Source organism: Equus przewalskii, chromosome 5, assembly GCF_037783145.1.
Source record: "Equus przewalskii isolate Varuska chromosome 5, EquPr2, whole genome shotgun sequence".
Taxonomy (NCBI): Eukaryota; Metazoa; Chordata; class Mammalia; order Perissodactyla; family Equidae; genus Equus; species Equus przewalskii.
Window position 1 is genome coordinate 62,730,096 of NC_091835.1, and position 25,134 is coordinate 62,755,229.

General features: G+C 36.3%; 1 long non-coding RNA gene across 1 annotated transcript; it reads right to left on the reverse strand.

The window, feature by feature from the left end:
* Positions 1-13,140: 13,140 nt before the first annotated feature.
* LOC139083552 (uncharacterized) lies at positions 13,141-24,518 on the reverse strand. The gene is made up of 3 exons (XR_011540381.1): positions 24,154-24,518; positions 21,105-21,194; positions 13,141-13,417 (listed from the first exon to the last, which is right to left on the reverse strand). It is a non-coding gene; the product is annotated as an uncharacterized lncRNA (long non-coding RNA).
* Between the last annotated feature and the right edge of the window lie 616 nt (positions 24,519-25,134).

The window sequence follows — 25,134 nt, forward strand, 5'->3', positions numbered from 1 at the left end:
CTAATTACCATTCCTAATCCATATTATTCTTATTCAAAAAAGTTCTTCTTGCAAATATAAATTACCTTAGAATTGTCTCTTCAGTATAATTTAATCATATTTCTTTGTGCATCTGTCATTAATTCATTTAAAATTTAATTGTGTTTCCAAGAAACTATCACCTTTACTAAAGACACATCTCTTGTCTCCAAAACCACTTGCCAAAAGGAATCTGGCCCAGAAGTATATGACTACATCAAGTGTACTCCCATTCTTGAAGCACGATGACAGGAATATGTCAGAATACTGGGCTCCACGACTTGAGTAGGAGCATTAAGTAAAATGAGAGGAAACGATAGCTGCTTGAGATGTGACTGTAAAGAAAAATGTTGATTAAGGACCCGTTTGGAAGTGTTTAGTGCACACCACCACTCCATCAGTTCTATTGTTCCTGAAATCCAGCTCTACTGCAAACGCAATTTCTGTCTTCCAAGCTACAGTAAAGTTATCATACCTGACTCTTGAGTGTTGAATTGCTCTGTCAATATTGTCCCCTCAACCTCAAGTCGTTTTCTTCAGCAGTCATATGACAGAACAGCCAAAGAAATTTAGAGCCATTAATAGCTGTTGGCTTCTGTTAATCAGCTATGATCATGCATAGGATTCTTTCAAATGACATCACTTCTAACTTATCAGTACAGAATGTTCAGAGCATTAATTTTAAAAATTTATAAATTCCCTTGCATTTGTCTAATTTAAGTAAATCTACTTTTTAAGACTTTCCGGAATTTAAAAAAAAATATTTCAATCGTGATTGGTGTCTTTTATGGGATAAGAGACCCTCTTATTCGTGTCTCACTTCTATTTCTTCTAGCCCTTGGGTAGAGGACAAGGGAAAAAAACTTTGCTATAATTAAAGGATAAAGTTCTAAGGATGCGTCTAAAAATGACAGTTAAAAGAATGAAAGCTAAAAAGCTGGTCTGATCTGGCAAGACCCTGAAGAAAGGATGTTTTTATAGTGTGAAACTCTTTCTTCAAATGTCCCATTGCCTCCACACTCTAAGCATTCACACTACTCTCATAGCTAGGTATGGGCATTTGTTTGTACCTTTTCTAATTGAAAAATATCCAATCTCTATAAGGATAATCCTTTACTTAGCTAATAGTGTGTGAGTTGTTTGCTTCTTAACTGAAACTTGTTTGGAAATCATTTTCCACATTAAAAAAAAAAATTATTTCTCTGGTTTTTCTTTTCCTAATAGCTCAGTGACTCATTTCTCCTAGCCTCATTCTCAGCAGGTAAGAGCTAGCTAAAATTATAAACAAAGTCTTGTGAATGTGTGTACGGATGCCAGTGCACAAACATGGGGAAGCAAATGGCTTCACACCAAGGAGAGATTTCAAAGATGATAGCGTTATGCCCCTTGGATCATTAGCAAAAACCTAATTCATGGGACGAAGGATCATTGACCACTTCTTCAATCAGACCACAATGGTGTACACTGATAGATGGAATTGTGCATCCATCAATGCTAGATGCCTTTAATGCAGGTGTGCTTTACAGCCTTCTCTTTTTTTTTTTTTTTTTTTTATTTTTTTATTTTTTTTATTTTTTTATTTTTTTTTAAAGATTTTATTTTTTCCTTTTTCTCCCCAAAGCCCCCCAGTACATAGTTGTGTATTCTTCGTTGTGGGTTCTTCTAGTTGTGGCATGTGGGACGCTGCCTCAGCGTGGTCTGATGAGCAGTGCCATGTCCGCGCCCAGGATTCGAACCGACGAAACACTGGGCCGCCTGCAGCGGAGCGCGCGAACTTGACCACTCGGCCACGGGGCCAGCCCCTACAGCCTTCTCTTATAGCTGCCTTTTAGCTTATGCTTTTCTACCACTTTTTTCCTAAAGTAATTCAATTTGCACAGTTTTTAATGGAAGGATTCGTTTTGTATTATATTTTCAGAAATAAACATACAATGAAACCAACAAAATTGGGAAAACAGAAAATGTTTTTTCTACCACAGATAAGATTCTGTTATTTCTCTTTTTCTAGACTTCTCATTACAAAAAATCAAACTTTTATGACAATTTAGCTATTCCTTGTAAAGTTACAGACATTTTAATGTTTTAAATAAACCAACACATTCCATCTTTTTTGGTAATCACACATGTGTTCTTCATTGCAGGTCTTCTTCAATCTCTAACAAAAATCTTTGCACAATTGTTTAGTTATTAACTTTATTTTTTGTGGGAAACAAAGATGCCAAGTAGTCGTTTAAATTTTATGTTTGTAACTTCTTACTTTTTGTCCAAGAACTTAAGTAACCAAATGATTTAGCTCATGATGCTTCCATGGATTAACCCACATCTGTTTCATAAATCTAGAAAGATCCCTGAGAATTGTCCAGTATTTTTAATGGGAATAAGAGATTAAGCCCAAGCATTTTCCTGTATATATGTGTGTGATTTATATATATTCTTTTCTGGAGGGATCTTCTGTATCTAGCAAAATGGTTATAATGTGAAATCTAAAAAAGTCTAATCAGGGAAATCAACAGTTAAATTTTTACTGATACCTAATACTCTATTCAGTTTATCTCAGGCCTGAATCAGTGAGAGATAAGGAAAAAGTCAGAGATTTTTAAGCCAGAATATCTGGGTTAAATATTCCAGATATGATATTAATTTTATTCAATCATCCATTAACAAATATTTATTGAATATTTATTATGTGCTAGGCACTGTATTAAATGAAAGATATATGCTTACTATATGTGTAGCTTTGAGCAAGTTATTTAACTGAGAGCTTCAGCTTTTGAATCTGCAAAATAGAGAAAATAATGCCTTCATAACAGGGTTAGGGGAAGACTGAGTATGATAGGGTAATACAGAGCCCGGTCCTATGTGCCCATACATGGGCCCCTTGGTTCCCAATTCATGAGTCTGGGATTTATTCTGAAGTAGGGAGCACTATATGAGAATGTTCTAGGCTAGAACATAGAGAGAAAGTAGTTGATATTGGACTTCAGAGTCATGGTCATCTGTATCTTTGCAATGAAGAAAAGGATGATGGCATGAGGAGTGAGAGCACAGTGGGATTGTCCCAAGGAACTTTGGACAGATCTATGTTCAAATCCTAGAGCTGCCTAATTATTAGCTGACTGAGTGTGTGTTAGTCACCAGTCCTTTCTGAGACACAGTTACCTCATCCGTTATGTGGAATAATAATATTGATCCAATAAGTTTGTCGAATTAAATGTGATAACCCTTGTAAGGAAACCAGCCAGTAGATGGCAGTAATTATTATTGCTGTTGTCATTATTTTTATTAATAAGGATCCCTTGGAAATTCTACTAAGTTTGTCATTTATGTTGCCGTCTGGCCTTCATAATCATGCTTTTCCTGAGTCAGTGGTGGAATGACAAATGGAGTCACAGAATTGAAAGAAAATCTGAGCAGTTTATCTCTAATGAAAATCATTTTCCAGAAATTTCTACTTTTTTTAAAGGAAAAATAACTATGACGACAATCCCTAATTGGAACCACCATCGATTTGGATATGCAGGCAAGGTCATAATACTAGACATAGGTTGGATTCCCGGGTAGAAAAATAATCAACATCTTTCTACATATGATTTCATAGGCTTTCTTTGAACAAGTTCATGACATCTCATAAACTAAAAGAAATGTTATTTCTTCTGCGTTAAAAAAAAATCCAAAATGTTCAATTTTATCTTTTTAATCATTACTTGTTCATCTATTTACATTTTAAACTCAGTTTAGAAAAGGACTATTTATTTTCCTCTGTCAGCATTCTGCTCTTTCCCATGTGTGCATTGCTTATCTACAGAAAACGATAGAAAATCCTCCATGTGAAAGGTTTAGTGAAAATAACAGCACCAACATTCTTTTATCTGTGATGATGGAAAGATAATCCACATATGAAAGCACTTGGTGCATCAGCTTATTTTGAGTGACAGAAGCATAATAGAATCTCCTAGGCATTAACCTTCTACAATAACATAGCATTGTCATCCTTTGTCCGATCCTGGCTCACACAAATCTCACTCAGTGTTTCAAATTCCTAACAAAAACTAGCGAAATACACCTCAAAGCTGTTATGTGGAAATGGATTAGGTATAGCTCTAAATCTTTAAACAAACCCTTAATGATGTAAAGGTCTCATCTATATACTTCTCAAGGGATGTTTATGCACTGGATGAAAATGAAGAATCTAGATTTCACAAGCAATTTGCATGCCTAAATCCTGTATATATTGTGCTTCTCAAAGTATTAGCCTTTTCTGTCCTTTCTCCACATTTGATATTTTGGCTTCTTAATGCTATTCTGTAAACCTTTTTAAGAATGCTGGGGTTGGGGGGTGGGGAGGGAAATTCTATATCCATTTGAATTTAGAATTAAAGACATCATGTAATCTCCCATTATCTTCTGATTTTTAATTTTGAAATAGAAAAGCTAGTACCTTTTGTTATGATCCAGGTATGGTGATCCTTTGGAAATTTTTGAACTAGGAGAAATTTGTCCACTATTTCCTCCCACATCTCTTTCAGTGCCCATTTTCTAGGAGCTGAGATCTCCTGTGTTGCTCCCTGGCGGTCTTGAACTCTTGTCATGTGTACAAATCTAGACCTTCCTTTCCAGGCAGTACTCTTCCCTGCAAAGTTATCCCTCTTTCTTTGTTCCCACAGAACCTTAACCATCTTGATTCTTATTCTCTCAGCTTCCTACTCCTGACCAGTGCTTGGGGAGGTAGCACGGTAGGAGTAGAGAGAGCACTGGGCTGGAGATAAGAGTGTGTCAAAGTTCTGGTCAATCCTTGTGGTGTGCTCACGTGTACCAGGCACTATTTTAAGTGCTTGCCATGTGATAACTCATTTAATTCTCAAAAACAGTTCTATGAAAACAGGCACAGTAGGGTTAAATCACTAGCCTAAATTCATACGGCTAGCAAGAGGGGGACCCAGGGTTCTAGTCTAAGTGGTCTGGCTCCAGAGTCTGTGCATTTAATCACTAGGCTACAGTGCCAATAACTCTCCCTGTGGACTTCTCTTGGCCTCGGTTTCTTCTGTCAAATAGAAAAGTTTAAACAATAGGAAAGATCACTTTATAGTTCTAAAGAGGAACTCAATTGAAGCAACCAAGTTACATTTAAGGCTAGACCTACAAGTGCTTTTTTTTTATCTTTTTAATTTAATTTTATTTTTATTGAGGTATAATTGACATAAAACATTATATTAATTTCAGGTGTACAACATAATGATTTGATATTTGCATATATTGCGAAATGATCACCACAAAAAATCTGCTTAACATCTGTCACCATACATAGTTATAAATTTTTTTTCTTGTAATGAGGACTTTTAGTCTACTCTCTTGGCAACATTCAAATACGCAAGACAGTATTATTAACTATAGTCACCATGCTGTACATTACATTCCCAGAACTTATTTATTTCATAACTGGAAATTTGTACCTTTTGACCCTCTTCATCCATTTTGCCCACCTCCCATGAGCTTTGTTTTTGTTGTCATTGTTGTTTTCAGATTCCACATATAAGTGAGATTGTACAGTATTTGTCTTTCTCTGTCTTTTTTCACTTAGCACAATGCCCTCAAGGCCCATCTATGTTGTCACAGATAGGATTTCATTCTTTTTTGTGGCTGAATAATATTCCATTGTATGTGTGTGGATAATATTCCACAACTTTTTTATCCTTCAACCACCAATGGACACTTACGTTGTTTCTAGATCTTGGCTACTATAAATAATGATGCAGCGAACGTGCAGGTGCATGTATCTTTTCGAGTTAGTGTTTTTGTTTTCTTCAGATAAATACCCAGTAGTGAAATTGATGGATCATATAGTAGTTTTATTTTTCACTTTTTGAAGAACCTCAAAACTGTTTTCCATAGTGACTGCACCAATTTACATTCCCGCCAATAGTGCTTTTTGACTGGAGATAGAGGGTATCAAATAAAATTTTGTTCGCTAACATCAAATACAGTGATGTTGATAACAGTATCTTCCCTTGTATCACCATCAGAGGGTGTGCAACTGACACCTGATGCCTGGACATACAAATAAATATCTAAAATCATGCAATGTAATCCAACATATTGTATCAGTTAGAATTCGATTTTGTTGCATATATAGAAAATCCAAAATATTAATGGCTTGCACAAAACAGAAATTTATTTCTCCCATGTAAAAGAAGTCAGGAGATAAGTGTTCCAGAAGCTGAGGTACCTTAATTATCAGTGTTCCTTATATCTTCCCACTCTATCATCTTAGCTCATGGCTTCCATCCTTGAGATCAGCTCATGCTCCAAGATGGCTGCATTCCATAAAGGAGGAAAGAGAAAGGAACAAAGACCAAAAGACTTGCTCCCGTATGAGTTAGCTATCTTTAAACAGCTTCCATTGAAGACCCATCAAGCACTTCCACTCAACACTTCCACTTATATATATCTGGCCGGAATATATGGCCAATCTTAGTGTCAAAGCAGGCTAGGGCATATTATCTCTTAGCTGGATGCTTTGCAGTCCAGAATAAAATCATAATTCTATTATGAATGAAAAAAGGAAGAATGAATATTGAGTGCTAAAGGGAGTCTTGATAACCATTTATGAGATAGTTATAGAAATCTACAAAAGAATAACACCAGTGATATGGGGAAGTCACACTTGGAAGTTATTTAAGGTAGAATCGATAGAACTTGGTGATTGATTGGATATGGGGGATAAAGAAGATGGAAGAGTCAGTCAATAACTAAATTGAAGTGACAAAGTAGATGGAGTTATGGTTCTCAGATAGAGAAGAACATGAGGAGAAACTGATCACATGGAGAAGATGACCCGATAAATTTTACCTTTGTTAAAATTCAGTTGTATGTAGAGAAATCAAAAAGGAAATACCAGGAGGAAGTTGCATATTCAGGACTGGAATACAGCAAATTTATCTGGGCTAGAAGTATGTAGGCATATGAGCATCTACCATTATAGATAGTAACTGAAATAATTGGAATTGGTAAGTTTTCCAGGAAAGAATGTGAATAATAAGAAAAGAATAAAGATTAGGACTGTGCAGGTGAGAAACAACTACCTTTAAAAGTGGGGAGAGAAAGAAGAGCTAATAAAGATACAGAGAAGTAGAAGGAGAGCCAGAAGAGTTGGGATCATTCAAGCCAAACAAAGAGTTCAAGCAGAAGGAAATGGTTAATGGCATTAAATGCTACTGAGAAGCCAAGTAAAATAAGGATTAAAAAGAGATTTTCCTAAAAATTAGTCTCAGTGAAGTTCTCCATGGTCTTGAAGAGAGCAGTTTTGTGGAGTTTTATTGAAGAAACAAGAAAATAGTGAGATAAGTGTACAAAAGATGAGGAAATGGAGATAGTATGTGTAGACCAATTTTTCAAAAAGATTGTTGTGAAGAGGAAAAGGGGATGATAGCTGGAGGAAGATATGGAACCAAAGGGGAAGAAAATCAATACAGTGAGGTTCTCCAAGGCTACTGCACACGTGGACTGATGATTTTTAAGCAGGAGGAAAGACATCTAATTCATTGTATTAGGAAGGAAAGAAGACTTAGAAGCAGCTTCATTTATTTGTAGATAACAGGAATTTAAGAGAGTTCCAATCTGATGGCTTTATTTTCTCTGTGCAGTAGCGGTCCAGCTCATCTGCTGAGAGAAAGGGGAGAGGGTGAAGAATTGTGGGGCAGTTTGAAATGCCTCTGGAGAATCTGTGAGGCTATTGACCAACAAGGCATAAGAGATGCTGCTAACAGTCAAGGGCGTGACTACGTTCGAAGACCAGGGAAGGACTGTGATGCTCTTCTCCTTCTTAAGATATACACGTTTCCATATTTCTTGTTAGTTTTTTTCATAGATATTTCGTATGTTTATTTCTATTAGGAGTTTTTTCCATAATATTTTCTAACTAGCTATTGCCAACATAAAATAAATCTATTTCAATTTTCTGTATTAATTTCCATTCCTCCATGCTAAAATTGATCTGGAGTTGTTCAGATAAAAAATAGCTCTGCAAATAACGACCATTTCATCCCTCCTTTCTAAAGAATATTTCTCATTCTTTTCCCTTTTCTACTCAGTGACTACAACTCTGAATAAGGATGAATAACAAAGGTTACAGAAATAATCCTTTTCTTGTTCCTGACTTTAATGGGAATGCCTCTGGTGTTTCACCATTTATTAGGATTCATTTATTCCATAAATATTTATTGAGCGCCTATCATGTGTAGTCACTATGTCAGGTACTGGTTATACTGTGTGAAATAATTTGACACTGTTTTGACCTCATATAATTTAAAGTCTAGTGGAGAGATAAAGATTTTAAGAGGTTATTAAGATATGGTCTCATAATTGTAACTTAAGATAAGGGTTATGGGTGAAGAAAAAGGGGGCATGCTATGAGAGAAAAAAATGTAAGCCCTAATTTAGATCGAAGGGTCAAATAATTCCTCCCTGAAAAAGTGACATTTAAGTTAAAACTTAAAGATAGAGTCAGAATTATAGAAAAATCATGTCAAGGTGTCAAGGTAGGAAGGAGTAAAAGGAATGCGGAGTTAATTAATGCAAGAACATTAAATGCAATTACAGATGGAGGTTACTTTGTACAATGCATTGTACTTTGTACAATGTGGAGCATATACTAGGTGCTTAATAAATGGTAACTCCATATATAATTTTAGATGATAATTTGAAACTTTTCTTGTATTAAGAAAGTAAAGTTTTTGATTAGTTCACTAAGATGAGTTTTTAAAATTAGGAACAAATTAAGAATTTTATTCGTAGGCCTTAGAGTTGTATCTTGAGACCATATGCTTTTTCTTTCTTTACCTATGAGTGTGATAAATTATGTGAACTATTCTTTCATTCCAAGAATAAATCTCACTGGGGCATGATGTTTTTTTAAATATAATTTTTCATTTAATTGGCTTCTAACTTATTAGAGATTTTGTAAATATATTAATAAATATGTTCTTAAAAGACTATTTTTGGTTATTATATATTTGGGTTCATTTGGTATAAGTAATTGTCAGATATATCACTACCAAAGTTATAATAACTTCATAAAATCAACTGGAATTTTTCTTTTTTTTTTTGATATTTAGAAACAGCCTCACTAGCGTAGGAATTTTTCAAATAACATTCCCGTGAAGCCATTTAAGCTTTATGACTTGGAGAGCACACATTTATTCGGCAATTTTGTCAGTTATTTCTGGTTATATGTCTATTAAAGTCTTGTCTCTTTTTGTGTCAGTTTTGGTAATTCATGTGCTCCTAGTTTAGGTGACCATTAGTTGCCCACTGGACTGTTTACAATTGATTTCTAGCTGGTCTTACCCAATTCCAGTTCATTCTTTTTACTTTATAGTTAGTGAGATCTCTCAAAATTGTTATTCTAATTAATTTATTTCTCTGAAAACATTTCAACAACTCTCTATTTCTCTCAAGATAAAATACAAACTCCTTACACAAGAAATGAGTCATAAGTGTCTTCATTATTTCTAAAACTACGTCAATTATCTTTCTCTCTTTTCATTTCAATTCCCAGAAAGGCTAAGTTCACCCTACCCCTGGGCATCTGCCAGCGTTATTTTTTCTAGCTAAAATTCCCTTCTCCTTCTGCTTTGCAGATTCTGGATAACTCTCCGTGTCCTTCAGGTTTCTGCTCAGACGTAACCTTCTCCAGGAAGCCCACTCCAACTCCCAAGATTAAATTTTGCGTCCCTCTTCTAGGGGACCTGTACCTATGGAAGGACAGTAAGAGCATTTGGTCACCAGTTTACTTATCTGTCTCACACAAAGGACTACAAGCAAATTGAGAGGGGAAACATTGCTTCTTTCATCTTTGTGTTTTCAATGCCTGGAATCAAGGCTTGCACATCGAAAGTAATCGAGAAATATTCGTTGAATGTTGAATGAATGACAGGTGTGATAACTTCTAATTACACTGAAATTTTTAGCAACTCCCATTTGTTCAGCCATTCCCAAAGTATTCAACTTAGTTACCAGAAAAATAACACATTTTTTTCTTTTCCCACTCTCATATCATCAGCTTATATAATATTTAATTTAATTACGTAATTACAAAAACAAGCACAACTGGCATAAAGAAATTTAAGGATAAAATCTTGACTCACTAGGCACATAGCTGAACCCATGAGAGCGGAAGTAATTTACTAGCCGTAAGCACAGAGATGGGCAACATTTGTTCATCTGTAAGTTAAGTAGGAGTCTCTTAAAGTTTCTACAGGATATAGAGACAGCTTACAATTTAGTAATAGTTAACAACCTGTTGAAGTTTATTTGTAAGTTTGATGAGTTGCATCCTAAAACATATTTTGGCAGACAAGATAAGAAATGATTAATGCTTGCAAGATTGGGCAAAAAGTCCTCATTAACATGGAAGTTGAACTAATGCTACATTATTGTAGCCTGAATTTTAGGTCCGGGGAGCTGGGGAATATATAATACAGAAAGGAGAAGGAATCACATAAAGAGGACTTTCCTTTTTCTTGGTACTGGAAAGGCTCTGGGAAAAAATCCACAGTACATTAAGAGTTTATTTGTGAGGCCAGATGCTTCTGCACATTTCTTCTTTCTCCTATTCAATCTCCATCTGGGGATTCCAAAATGTTCCATTTTCTAAAATTATTTGGAAGGTCTTGATGTTTAGAATGGATTTCTTTTTCCTGCTGTTTGTTTCTTCACTTATTGGCAAAGCACCATTAACCATTCCACTGATACACGTCAAGTAAACAAATTTTTATACCTAAACTGGGTATAAGTATAAAACTTCTGTTCTGGGAGATATTTGTTCTATACATTTTGGGACTAATCTGTGAAATCATTCAGTCCATGACTGCTAGTAGGGTCATGCACATTTTATTTGGAAGGTTTAGAACTCAAGTCTTCTGCCTAAGGGTTAAGGAAAATTGGAGGGACATGATTTATACAGTTTTATTAACCCTTCTATCTCTGCAACATTATTTTATTATTAAAAATTATTAATTTATTAGATAGTCCTAGTCAATGTCTCCATTCTCACACATCGCTCTAAGACAATTTATGTCCCATTAAATGTCTGCTGAAAAACAATGCTGCCATGCAGATATCCACCAGGGAACTCTCTGTTGGCCAGAGCATACTGAGTCAGTTTGTTGTCGCTATTGAACTGGACAATTACCTAGAGCTGGACTTTGAGTTAGTGCCAAGGCCAATAAAAGCTACATTTGTGGACGAGCCAAAACTAAAGAGCCTTTTCAAGAAAACAGGTTGATACCAAGGCAGACATGCAGAGAGAAGCAGAGATGGAATGGGGCTACAGAGAGAAAGAGGCAGTGGCTGCCTGCTGACTTTTCGGTCAACTGAAACCCAGGTACATAGCAATCACTTTATTTCCTCGAGATTCTCTAATATCCTTTCAAAAAATTCGATAGTTTACGTAGTTTAAGAGGGTGTATGTCTCTTGCAACCAAATGATTCCTGGCTCGTTCTTTGTACCAAATTGAGAATTTGCAAACAAATAAGTAACCTTTAAGATGGAAAATGTGACTCATTGAAGAGACAGGGTGAAGAATAAGAAAAACATCGCCCCCACCCCACCTCCACTCCTGCTTCTGATATCTTTTTCTTTATAAATTATAGGACCTAAGCTCCATACTAGGTAGATATCAAAGTCAGAAGTTTGTCTTTGATGCTTTCATCCTTCCTTTTATCCATTCTCTAACTCACAGACGGACTATCTTCTCTTTTTGATACTAGGACCTCATGCTCTCATCTTTCGTCCTCTTATACCCAATTTCAGAAAAGTATCTGATACATATATCGACACAAAGGAAAAATAATTTTAAAGCTATCTTTTCCTCTCTCATTATCCATGCATACATGTCAGAGAATTTCCCTTTTAGCAGTGTTCAAAATGTTAAGACACAAAATAAATTCCGAATTGGGAAATTTCAGCTGGTAAAAGGACTTGTATTTCGGGGGCAACCTGAACATGTTTGAAATCACACTGCAGAGATGGCTGTCTCCTCTGTTTCCATGTTAAGGCTTGCTCTGATTTGGATATGTCCGCGACAGCGTGTGGAATGTGAATACCAGAGAAGAGACCACCCTGCCTGTTTGGATCCGTGTCTGTATCTATTTTAACAACTATGGTGCCTGGGAGTTCAGTATTATGAGTTCAACTCTAGTTTGGGGTTCTGCATACATTTCAAGGGTAAAGGGCAAAGTACTTGTAGTCTTTTCTCTGTGCTTCATAAGACTCTTTGAAATATAACATTTTCTCTTAAGTGGACGTGTCTTCAAAATGAGCCAGCTAGTTGACAGATAGCTTGCATATGCTTACGGAGAAGTGCATTCATAACATACAACTATTCAAAAACGCCAGAATTGTTTTCTCAAAATTCAATTTTGCATAGTTCTAGTAATTAACTCACTGTCAAACTCTGCATAAATTTGAATTGCTTCTGTCTGCAATTTCTAAGCTTCTAAAAAGCTTGAATGGAGATCAAACAAAAACTCTCAACCTCACTAATGCCAATGACAATATAAGATCAACTCCAAATTTTTTCCATCATGTAATCAATAAAAGCGTATGAATTTGTAAAGAGTCCTGTCAAATCTCTAGACACATATATATCCTCAGACTTGAGGTAGCCTGTAAGGTCATAGGAAAAAAATCTGAGGACATTTAGTTTTCTGTTAAACTCATCCAGACTCAGCTTAAACCTGGTATACTTAGATTCGTTTATTTTAAGGTATCATGTCACAATTTCCTGCTACTGAATAATGATGCCAAGGAAGTTTTAGTAGAATCTTCATTCTGGAAGAGGGTGCATCGTAGAGTCACAGACACCCAAGTCGGGTAATTAGAGATGTGGACTTTCTTTCAAGCCAGATTTTTGACTCAAGATAGAATCATACATTTTTTCCCTAAATGTTTCCATTTGAGAAATAGGTTAATACATTAGCAATGTCCAGGACTCTCCAAGGAACTGCAATGCTGGGTGATCTGATGAGTGCAAATCTTAACTCAAAGTCAGGGACCTTGTGTTTGTCCCTAACACTACTGTCTTCGTTTGTTTGGGATGCTATAACAAGATTCCATAGACTGAGTAACTTATAAACAGCAAATTTATTGCTCACAGTTCTGGAGGCTGGGAAGTTCAAGATCAAGACGCTGGCAGATTCTGTGTCTGGTGAGGCCCACTCTCCGGTTCATAGATGGCTGTCTTTTCACTGTGTCCTCAGATGATGGAAGGGGTGAGGGATCTCTCTGGGGCTTCTTTTATAAGAGGACTAATCCTATTTGTGAGGGGTCCACCCTCATGACCTAATCACGTCTCAAAGGCCCCATCTCCAAATACCATCACATTGCAGATTAGGTTTCAACCTATGAAATTGGGGGGAACACATTCAGTCTATAGCAACTACTGTTACATTGTTTTCTAACATTAGACCATTAATCCATTTGTTTATCCAACTAATTTTATTTTTTGTATTTTGATTAGATGCCAGGCTCTGTGCTGGGAAGAAGAAATTCAGAGATGAGTAAGTTACAGTCTAAAGAGTTTATGGCTGTCAAACAGTATTGAATTACAGTGATAGAAATACACAAAGATATTATGCAAACCCCAAGAAGTGGCACCCAACGATTTTAGTGGAAGACCATGTGATGGGAGAGGAGGAGAAGGAAAGATGAATTGAGGAGGTGAAGATCCTTGGGTTGAATCTTTAAGGATAACTGGGTGGCAACCGGACCCAGAAGGAGCAAAGGAATCCATAAAATAAATAGCAGAGGACAAGCTTTTGATGTTCCGAAGTTAAGGGTGAGGCAAGAGCGCTGAGGTGAGGGGTTGCTGAGATTGGAGAGAAGGGGAGGGGCCTAATAATGGAGGACCACAGGGGCTGGCCCCGTGGCCGAGTGGTTAAGTTCGCGCGCTCCGCTGCAGGCGGCCCAGTGTTTCGTTAGTTCGAATCCTGGGCGCGGACATGGCACTGCTCATCAGACCACGCTGAGGCAGCGTCCCACATGCCACAGCTAGAAGAACCCACAACGAAGAATACACAACTATGTACCGGGGGGGCTTTGGGGAGAAAAAGGAAAAAAATAAAATCTTTAAAAAAAAAAAATAATAATAAAAAATAATGGAGGACCACAGGTGCCATCAAGTCCCATAAAATCCCTAATCAAAGTATCTTTTACCAGATTATGGGGAGATTAACCATTTCTTAATCATCTTTCTAGCATCCAAACACAGCACAGACCTACCACTGAGTAAATGCTTATGTGTTTCCTGGTATGATCCTTCACCTCCAGCTTTCAGCTCTTCTTATTTTGTTGTTGTTATAAAAAAGAGGCATTTTTACTTTTTAGATGATGTCACAGATTTTAATTCATCATTTAAAATTGGCTGAAAATTTTCAGTACATAAAATAACGTCAAACATAACTTTATCCATTGTTTCATGTCTTATAGAGTGAAAAATATTCAAGGCAACACAAATGGATTAACAGAAATGAACAACTTCCACTTGTTTAGTATCTAGGCACTAAACCCTGTGCTGCCATTTGGCATGTTTATTATTTAATACATGTAACAACCTCATCAAATAGGTTCCATTATCCTCACTTGACATATGGGAAAGTGAGTGTCAGAGATGCAAAATGACCTGCCCGTGTTCAGTTAACATGCACAGAGACAGGATTTGAACCTCAGTCTGCTGGCTTCAAACCTGTAGCATACCATAGCACTTCCAGCACGAGGAACAGAAATCAACAAGAAAGAGCCTCTATTTAGATTAATGCAAAGAGTTTACACCAAAAAAATGGTAGACTTTTTTCCTTCATTTGGTGATATTTGAGTTTAGATTACTAGATAGTTTCAGGAAATGTTTGACCAAAAAGTTTAACTAACACTACGTTTTATATCATGTTAATATATCAGGACCTTCTGATTTGGGATTGCTGGAAAAAAAATCTCAATAAATCACTCCAAAATCTTTTGAAAATATCTCTTGACTAAAGCTGCTTTAAACTGAGTAGAGAGAGGGAACTTTGTCTTTCCTCCTGTGGTTCTTGGAAGGCTCTGCTCTTTTTGTGGTTAGACATGCCCTTGGCATTTTTTCCCTCCAGGGAGACTGTCTGAATAGTGGCATTCAGGTTGTCAGAACTTCCTCCCTGCCTGGGACTATAAAGTGAGGGCTCATAATACACAGTTTGTTATTGGGCTCAAGTGATTATAGCAACACACCCAACATCCATGGGAAACAGAAATGAATGGAGGAATAAGTGGAGGATCTCTCTTCAAGACAGGAAAATAATGGTAGCCAGATGAGATTAACATTTGGAGGAAAAGTTATGTAGGGCAATCGTATTGACACCTTTGGTTATTTATGTCTATGCTTTGTTTTTGGTAAGAAAAGATATAAACAACTCTAACCTCTTTGCATGGGGCTCAATATATTTCCAATTTTGAGTAATTCTTCCACAAAAATGTTTGAATAAGGAGGTGTAAAGAAAGATAAAAATCTATCTTTAATCTGCCAGTTAGACACTTTTTTCTCTTCAGTGATTTTCCCAGTATGCTAGCTAAAGAATGATTTACTTCAAAATATATATATATATATATGTATATATATATATATATTTATTCCCATTTGCCTACCCCTAAACTTTTCTATCTTTCCAAAAGGCATTCTTTTCTCTTCATCTGTTTTGCACTCTGACATTGTCAACATTCCTCTGCTGAGAAATACAGCCCCACATCAGCAGGAAGCCCACATCCACTCAGACTAATTGGAGGATGGAGGATGTGATGGTTAATTTTTTTGTGTCAACTTGATTGAGACATGGGGTGCCCAGATTAAACATTATTTCTGAGTATGTCTGTGAAGACGTTTCCAGAAGAGATTAGCATTTGAATTGGTGGACTGACTAAAGCAGTTTGCTCTCCCCAGGGTGGGTGGGCATCATCCAACCCATTGAGGGCCGGAATAGAACAAAAAGCAGAGGAAGGGAGAGTTTGCTCTCTCTACCTGAGTGCGTGAGCTGAGACCTCAGTCTTCTCCTGTGCTTGGACTAGGACTTATGCTGTTGTCATTCCTGCTTCTCAGGCCTTGGGACTTGGACTGAAATTTATATCACTGGCTTTCCTGCATGTCCAGCTTGCAGATGGCAGATCATGGGACTTCTGAGCCTCCAGAATCGCGTGAGCCAATGCCTTGTAATATATCTCATTATATATATAATGTATCCCATAAGATATATCCTGATTCTATTTCTCTGGAGAACCCTGACTAATACAGGCATGTGCACTTTTCTTGCCTTCCCAAGAATATAATCTTTTCTCTTTTCCCCAGTATTTGGTTTGAGTCTCTAGTGCACCGGCCCAAGATGGCAGACAGTCTGAGAGGCCCCTACACTCTTGAAGCTTTAAGCATTCCTTCTCCCATCCGTCTTCTTCCTCCTTTGAAAGTTCAGACTTGACTAGAAAGCAAGCCAGTTCTGTTGTCAGCTCTCTCCTTCTTTTATTCCTTCACCTTCCCTCCTGTCAAAATGTTCCCACCCTGACAACCCTCTGAGACTCCGCACATTTCTTTCCCCATCTTCATCATCAAATGCAGCTTGGATGTAATCTCATTCTCTCAAGTTTAAGAGAAGTTCATTTGTAAAATAATTCAAAATACATTATTGATGGCTGATAATAATATATTAAAATTACTTAATCTTTCTAAAGGAGTAAGTGACATGACATTTTGACAAGTGAAAGAGAAGAACCTTCTAAGAAGTAGCAGCCATTTTGCACCATAAACAATTATGTCGTCACCTCAGGAGATGGCCTCCTCTGGACCATCATGGGTTTAGTCTTGACACTCAAATACCTCAGCTCTCAAAACATTTCTCTCTGTCTCTCCTTTATGACTGAAAAGTACGCATCAACTTTTTTCATCTTGATGGAAAGTATTCAATAATGTGTGTCTGCATTGGATTTTTGTTCTTTTTCTTTTAGAGGCTGAAAAGATCAAATCACTTTTAAAGAATCTATTATCAGATAGCATCTACTAATGCCCCATAAATTTTATTTTTGCAAAAACAATGAAACATTTCAATCAAAAGTATAACCCCTAAAGTAACTAGAGGAATATGTTGCTCTTACTATGAAGGAAAGAATGAGGGATTCGGATTAAAATATGGTATTTTATCACATAACACATAATATCCCAGCATTAACTCTTGATCCAAGTGGCCCTTGTCCAATGTGTGTGTTTATATTGGCATCTCTTTTTGAATTTTTTTAATAAACAATTGACCTCTCACCATAACTTTTCTCTCAACATCTTCTAAAAGAGATATGAGCCATAATAACATTGCTTATAAAACATATGAAGAACATTCCTTTTCCTGTAACTTGGTAAGAGTCTTAGATTTATAGACAATCTTATAATTTCCAGAACATAAACTGTATATACAATATAAGGTAAGAGCTACACCAAACACTCAAATACTTGTAATATTTTCTCTCTCTTGAAAAAGGATACACTTTTTAAATTTTGTTAGAATGCCTAAAAAATCAGGGCCCCTTTGATTTGAATTTATTCAACAAACTGCTCAGTTTCTGTTTTCTGTTTTATTTTGTCCTGGGTGTGTCATTGAAAAGGATAGTTTAGCACTTAACAGTAATAAAAGCACAAAAACTTTTGTCAAGCAATTTCAGGGTTTCTGATAGCAGTTTCAAGTGGTACCACAGTGCGTATATGAAATCATTGAGGGCACAGAAATTGAGAAACTAATTTATGCATCAGAGCAACAATTTACCATGTACCTAATAAGGTTCAGACCTAGGTTAGACATGTTGTTGTCTCTAATCTTCAAAATAATCCTGGAGGGTAGGAATTCTTGTTGCAACTTTACAAAAGGGGAAGCAGGCAGAGAGTAAAGCAACTGGTTTAAGGATACAGAGTTCCCAGGTTTCAGAGTAGTGATTTAAAGCTTAGTGTTTTGGCTCCCAAACCCATGTTCTTGCCATTAAACCATCCTGTCTCCTTGTGATTAAGAAAGATGTGTCCCTGAAACAGTGTGTGATTTTTCCAAAAATGGAATCTGCTTTAATTTTTATATGACGTATTTTCTGGAATCAATTTAAAAATAATGATATCTGGGATAATGGTCCAGAATCCCAATGAAACATCAAGTCTTTTCTTGGAGAAAATAGTTCTCATATAGTATATAAAGGTCTATACAAAAGGCATCATACTATACATATTGTTTCGCAACTTGATTTTTTTATTTAAAAATTGTTTTCGAGATTTGTCCATGCTGATGTCAGTAGTCTTAGTTCATTCATTTTTTTCTCCAACTTTTGTAGCTATAGCTAAATTATTCTTCAAAGTCACTGTGCCAAATTACACCTCCCAGAAGCAGTGGATGAGTATTCCCGGTTTTCCACAGTCTCGCTGTGGCTGACACTACTAGTTTTCCATCTGATACCAATTTGTCATTCTTTTCTTACTAAGAGAAGTCTGATTTTTGTTAGTGGTAACATGTTCAACTTCCTAAAGTGTATTTCCCAGCCTCCTTTGGTAACTGCAGGTGCTATGTAATATAGTGCTGGCCAAGGAGAGAGAATTAGAATCTGTTGGATGTTTCTAAAAACCTTTTTATCTGTCATATAGTTCCCAGTCCATCTTTTGCTGCTCCCTTGTTTTTGAACTGTCCTGGAGTACAGATATGAGGTTAGAGATGGAAAAGTGATCTTGAATCCATGAGGTATCACTATAAGGATGAAAGACATATAATAAAGATGATGTTACAGAGGATGTTGTTAAAAGGATCCAGGGACACTGATGGAGCTGCAGTGTTGGCTAGGGACTGCCAATCTCTGCACTTCTGGCCAATAAAAAAGTAAACCCTTATTTGGTAAAATCATTGTACAGAAATATTTATGAAGAAAAATGTATCACTCTGTTTCCATGATAGTCTCTCTTGGCAAGTGATTGATGCATTTAAAAAGATGATTATTACATTTTAGCCAGCATTTTTAGATATTTTGTATTTGAAGGTATCAGAGTATCTGATCACCATTTTTGTCAAAAAATGAAGCCTTTTTTACCTCTTTAAACTTTGAGCTTTTGATTAAATTCTGTCCTCTTCTATAGACTGATCTGCTTTCTGGTCCGTTTTGTGGAACACAATACTAAAATTTTCTGTGATTTCAGAAATTAAAAAAAGTTAGGAGGAGAAGCACTTCTGGAGTGACAACATGAGAAGCTCTGCTAACCCTCTTCCCAGTGAGACAACCATGACTGTGAAAATCATTAAAAAAAATGTTTAAGTCTCTGGAAATTGTTCTACGGGCCCACAGCAAATGGAGAAACGCTTATTGAGGAAAATCTATTAAATCTCAGCTAGAAGATTGAGAGTTTGTGTCATTTGAGTCATGACCTATTCCTCCCCAACCCCTCAAGCTCAATGTGAGAGAAGCTCTATTCTGGCTTTGTGCGCCCAAAAAGATGGAGGTTCCCTCTTCCCTCACTCGCAGTCTATGCTTACATTTTCTCTCAGAGAAGGGCAGGCCACTAGCATTCCTCATCCTCACCAGTTCTGTGTTACAGAAACTCTGTTCAGGCAGGCATTCAGGTCTGGGACTCTTTTATTCCACCAAACTCCCAATCATAGAGTGAAGGATTGCCTTCGCTTCAGTTTGCTCAAACGGACGAGATTCCACACTTGGAGAGGAAAACCAGGAAGACCAAGGGCTCCTTCCCCGACTCAGTACCCTACTGAGTCACTTCTTAGATGGTATAGCCTTGGGCATGTGCACAGTCACCCTGACACCCACCTTGCTCAGGGATGACAGAGGTTTTAGCTGGGCTGTCTGTGACTTTCTCTTTCCCTGATCTTCATGCTAAGATGCTAACTGGTCTGCCTCTAGTGTTGTCCTTCCCTAGTTGTTAAACTTTAATAAATGCTAGCTGGTTGCTCTTTTGTTCCTTGGAAAATGCCCAAGGGCATAAATAACTCCACAGTCTGAACCAACTAAAGTCAGATGTTTTGCAGGGGTAGTCTTTGAGGCCAGTCTTTGTGGCTTGATCATACCCTAGGAGAACTCTTCTTAGCTTCTCTTTCCCTGCTTCTCTTTATTAAACTACTAACTAATCTACCATTTCACTTATTTCTATCATGGAGCTACCAGCCTTCCCTTAACTGCTAACCACCAAAATCTTTTTTTTTCCTCACAGAATCCTTAAGCTTGAACTTCCCTCTCTCTGTTCCAAATAAACCAAGTCCCATTGGGATGAGCTATGGACCACTTTATGCTTACAGCCTCCCTCCCTCCCTGTGCAGAATCTATATGATGGTCTGCTTGTCTCAGAGGATATTCCTACTCTGTTGTTATGTAAAGTTTTCAACAAAAAACAGTGAGATCCGCAAAGAAACAGGAAAGTGTGAATCATATACAGGTGAAAAAACAAGCAACAGAAATTACATTTGAAATGGCCCAAATATTAGATTTAGCAAAGACTTCAAAGCAGCTATTATAACTATGTTCAAAAAACTAAAAGAAACTGTCCTTAAAGAATGAAAGACCTGATGACAATGTCTTACCAAATAGAGAATATCAATAAAGAGAGATAGAAATTATAAAAAAGAACTAAATGGAATTTTGGATGTGAAAAGTATAATAACCAATATGAAAAACAAAAAGTCACTGGAGGGGCTCAATGACAGCTTTGAATTGGCAGAAGAAGAATCAATGAACTTGAAGATAGATCAATAGAGATTATGTAATCTGAAGAACAGAGAAGAAAAGAGTGAAGAAAAATCAACAGAGCCTCAGGAAAATGTGGGATATCATTAAGTATAACAGAAGTACCAGAAAACATTTTAAAGAGAAAGGAGCAGAAAAATTATTCAAAAAAGCAATGGTTGAAGCCTCCCAAATTTGATGAAAAAATTAATCTACAAGTCCAAGAAGGTTAATAAACTCCAAGTAGAATGAACACAAAGAAATCCACATTCATATACATTATAGTCAAAAGGTTGAAAAACAAAGGCTAAAGGAAGGGAAAATAACTCACCAAGGACTTGGGATTCACCAATAAGTCCAACAGCTGACATCATCCAAAATAGAGGAGGCTGGAAGGCAGTGTGATGACATATTCAAAGTGCTGGAGGAAATATTATAAATCAAAATTCTTATGTCAAGCAAAACATCTTCCAAAAATGGAATTAAAATAAAGACATTCCCATATACACAAAACAGATAATTTTTTGCTAGCTAACCTGTCTTATAAGGCATACAAAAGGAAGTACTTCACTTTAGTATTTGCTAAAGGCAAGTGATCTCAGAGAATAATTCAAATCCACAAGAAAAAACAAAGAGTGTTGGTAAAGGTAATTTTGTAGATAATTATAAAACATACTATACCTGGATATTTTCTCCCTTTTTCTCTTAACTTAATTAAAAAAGCAGTTGTATAAAACAATATGTATGTAATTGTTTTACTGTGCTTATGACATATAGAAACACAATATATTCACAAAAAAAGTAGGTGGGAACAAAGTGATAAATGGACACCAGATCATAGCTCAAATCTAGAGGAAGGTGAAGAGAATCAGAAATGGTAAGCAAGAAGGTTAAAGAAGTAGTATAAATCTGAGGTATATTCTGATAAATTAAGGTGCACAGTGTAAGTCCTAGAACAGCCATTAGGGAAGTAATTCAAAAAAGTGTAGTGAAGAAATCATTACAGAAATTAAAATAATAAATACTTACTCTCCTTTCTTCTCTCAGCTTCTTAAAAGACATGCAATTATATAAAGTAATAATTAGAACAATGTGTTATTGGGTTGGTAACATAGCCATAACATGTATAACAATAAGAGCATAAAAAGAGGGAAGAGGAAATAGTGCTATATAGGAGAACATTTCTATATCTCACTAGAATTGTTAGTATAAAATCTGAAGTAGATTCTGTTAAGTTAATATGTCTAGTGTAAGCCTAAAACAACCACTAAGAAAATAACTTAAAAATAGAGTGAAATAATGAATAAAGGAATTAAAATGGTACGTCAAAATTATTAATGAAATATTAATAAAATTAATGAAAAGGAGGAATAGAAGAACAAAAAAGACATTAAACATATATAAAACAAAAATTAAAATGGCAAATGTAAATTCAAACATCCAATATTAACACTAAGTGTGAATGGATTAAATAATTCAATCAAAAGCTAAAGATTCTGAGACTGGGTTCTTTTTTTAAAAAGATACAATTATATGTTGTCTACAAGAGACAAATTTTAGATTTAAAAATACAAATGGGGAGGGGCCGGCCCAGTGGCTTACTGGTTGAGTTCATGTTCCCTACTTTGGTGGCCCAGGGTTCACAGGTTTGGATCCTAGCACCACTCGTCAAGCCACGCTGTGGCAGCATCCCATATAAAATAAAGGAAGATTGGCACAGATGTTAGCTCAGCGACAGTCTTCCTCACACACACACACACACACACACACACAAGAATGAAAGAGGAGATATGACTACTGACCTTTCAGAAATAAAATGGATTACAAAGAATTGTATGCCAATAAATTACATATCTTAGATGAAATGGACAAATTCCTAGAAAGACGCAAACTTACAACTGACTCAAGAAGAAAGAGAACATCTGAATAGACTCATAACAAATAAAGAAATTGGATTAGTAATTTTAAAACTTCTCAGAAAAGGCTGGGCCTGTTTGGCTTTACTGGTGAATTCTACTAACCATTTAAAGAGGCAATACCAATTCTTCTTAAACTTTTTCAAAAAATAGAAGAGGAGGGAATACTTTCCAGCACATTCTATATGGCCAGCACTTCCTTGATATATCTGATAAGGGATTTTTGTTTAGAATATATAAAGGACTCTTGCAACTTATTAATAAAAATATAAATAACCTAGTTGAAAATGGGCAAAGGATCTGAATAGACATTTCTCCAAAGAAAACATACAAATGGCCAATAAATGCATAAACAGGTATCCTTTAGGCAAATCAAAAGCACAGAGAGCTACCACTTTACACACACAATGATGGCTAAAATTAAAAATACAGTTAATAAAAAGTGTTGGCAAGGGTGTTGACAAGTTAGAACTCTCATACATTGCTGGTGGAAATGTAAAATGGTGCGACTGCTTTGGGAAACAGTCTAGCACTTTCTCAAAGTTTAACATAGAGTTAAATTATGACTCAGTATTTTCAACATGAGTAATATACTCAAAAGAAATGAAAACATACGTCCACACAAAATCTTGTACGTGAATGTTCATAGAAACATTATTCATAATAGCCAATTGATAAATTCGTTCAATAGGTGAATGGATAATGTAGTTTATCCACACAATGGAATATTATTTTTCAATAAATATTAAAGCTACGACATGGATGAACCTTGAAAACGTTATGCTTAGTAAAAGAAGCCAGTCACGATGGACCACACATTGTATGATTCCACTTATATGAAATATCCAGAATTGGCAAATCTATAGAAACGGAAAACTGATTAGTGATTGCCTAAGCCTGGGCGAGAGAGGAGGAGGTGGAATTGGGAAATTGACAGCTGATGGTACAGTAATTCTGGGGGCTGGGGAGGGAGTGATGAAATGTCCTGAAATTGTGACGATGGTTTTGATGATGGTTGCACAACTCTGTGCATATGTGAAAAACCACTGAATTGCATACTTTAAAGGGGTGAATTGTATGGTGTGTGAATTATATCTGAATAAAGCTGTTTAAAAAAATCCTTAGGAAAGCTGGCTGTTAAGGCATACATTGCATTTTTAAAAATTGCATGACTTTTCCTCTGTTAGCATGTGTTGATAGAATCTCTTCCTCTCATGACTGATATACTGTCATAGAGTAGAAATGAGAAAAAATAAGGATCAAAAGAACCACATTTATGGTTCTTAGCTAGTAGTTTACATGATGAATTGTGCAATACTGATGGTTTCTTTCTTTTGTAATTATTCAGACACAATGGAAAGCTTAAGATTCAGAGGAAGTTAGAGATAATCTATTACAGCTCCACCACTCCCCTTTTTTCAATAGAGATAGAAGTATGAAAACTTGCAAGATCAAGTGACTTACCCAAAGCCCTGTGGTGTTGGAGTCTCAGCTGTACCCGGAGTCCTTTTCTTCCCAGGCTGGGACTTCTTTATTAGCTCAGATGATTATTATAGTTGTGATACATAGCATTCAGCTCCTCATTATTTATTTGTGCTTGGATTCATCCAAACTGAAAATACTTGTGTCTAAGAACCATAGCTTCACATCCTAACACGGGATTTGGTTTCCACTCCTTTATTTTCTGATGCCAGATTTTCCTATTTGTCAATGAAACCACAGCATCCATTCATGTATTCATTCATTTTATTTAAAAAGCATTGTTGAATCCGTACTGTCTACCAATTTCTGGGCTGTTCTCTGCAGGAGGCCAGAAATATGAATAAAACAGACACTCTACAACCTGGAATGCTAAGGTGGAAACAAAGCATTACACAATAATGTAATAAAAACAGGTTAATGGGTAATGTGTTATGGGAACATGGAATAGAAAGCAACTAACACTGTTTAAAGGTAAGATTGTTCCTAATAGAGTTACCAGGTGAAGAAGGCAGAAAAGATGTTCTAAGGAGAGAGGACAACATGTACTAAAGGTCAGAATCATGTTAGAAAAGTAATCAGAAATGCGGTACAGGGGAGGAGAGCCAGAAGTACTTGAAGGGGAGCTATCAGTTTTAACTCTTAAATTAAAATGTAACACATTGAAAAGTAGCCCTCGGTGAATTTTCATAAAGAGAGCATGCCTTTGTAGCCAACAGACAGAATGAAAAACTGAACGTTATCAACAACCCAGAAATCCTCCTCTGCTTCTCCAGGTACTACCTCTCAACAAAAATAACCACAATCTTTCTAAAAGGCTTAAAAAGAGAACGAGACAATCAGTGTACAGGATCAACCAAAACAGACAGGGATTAATGGAGTAGGGGAAACAAATTTAGCAAGCTGTTGGAATAGTCTAGTTAGGAGATAGATATTTCAAGTGAAGTAATTTCAATATGGGAGGAG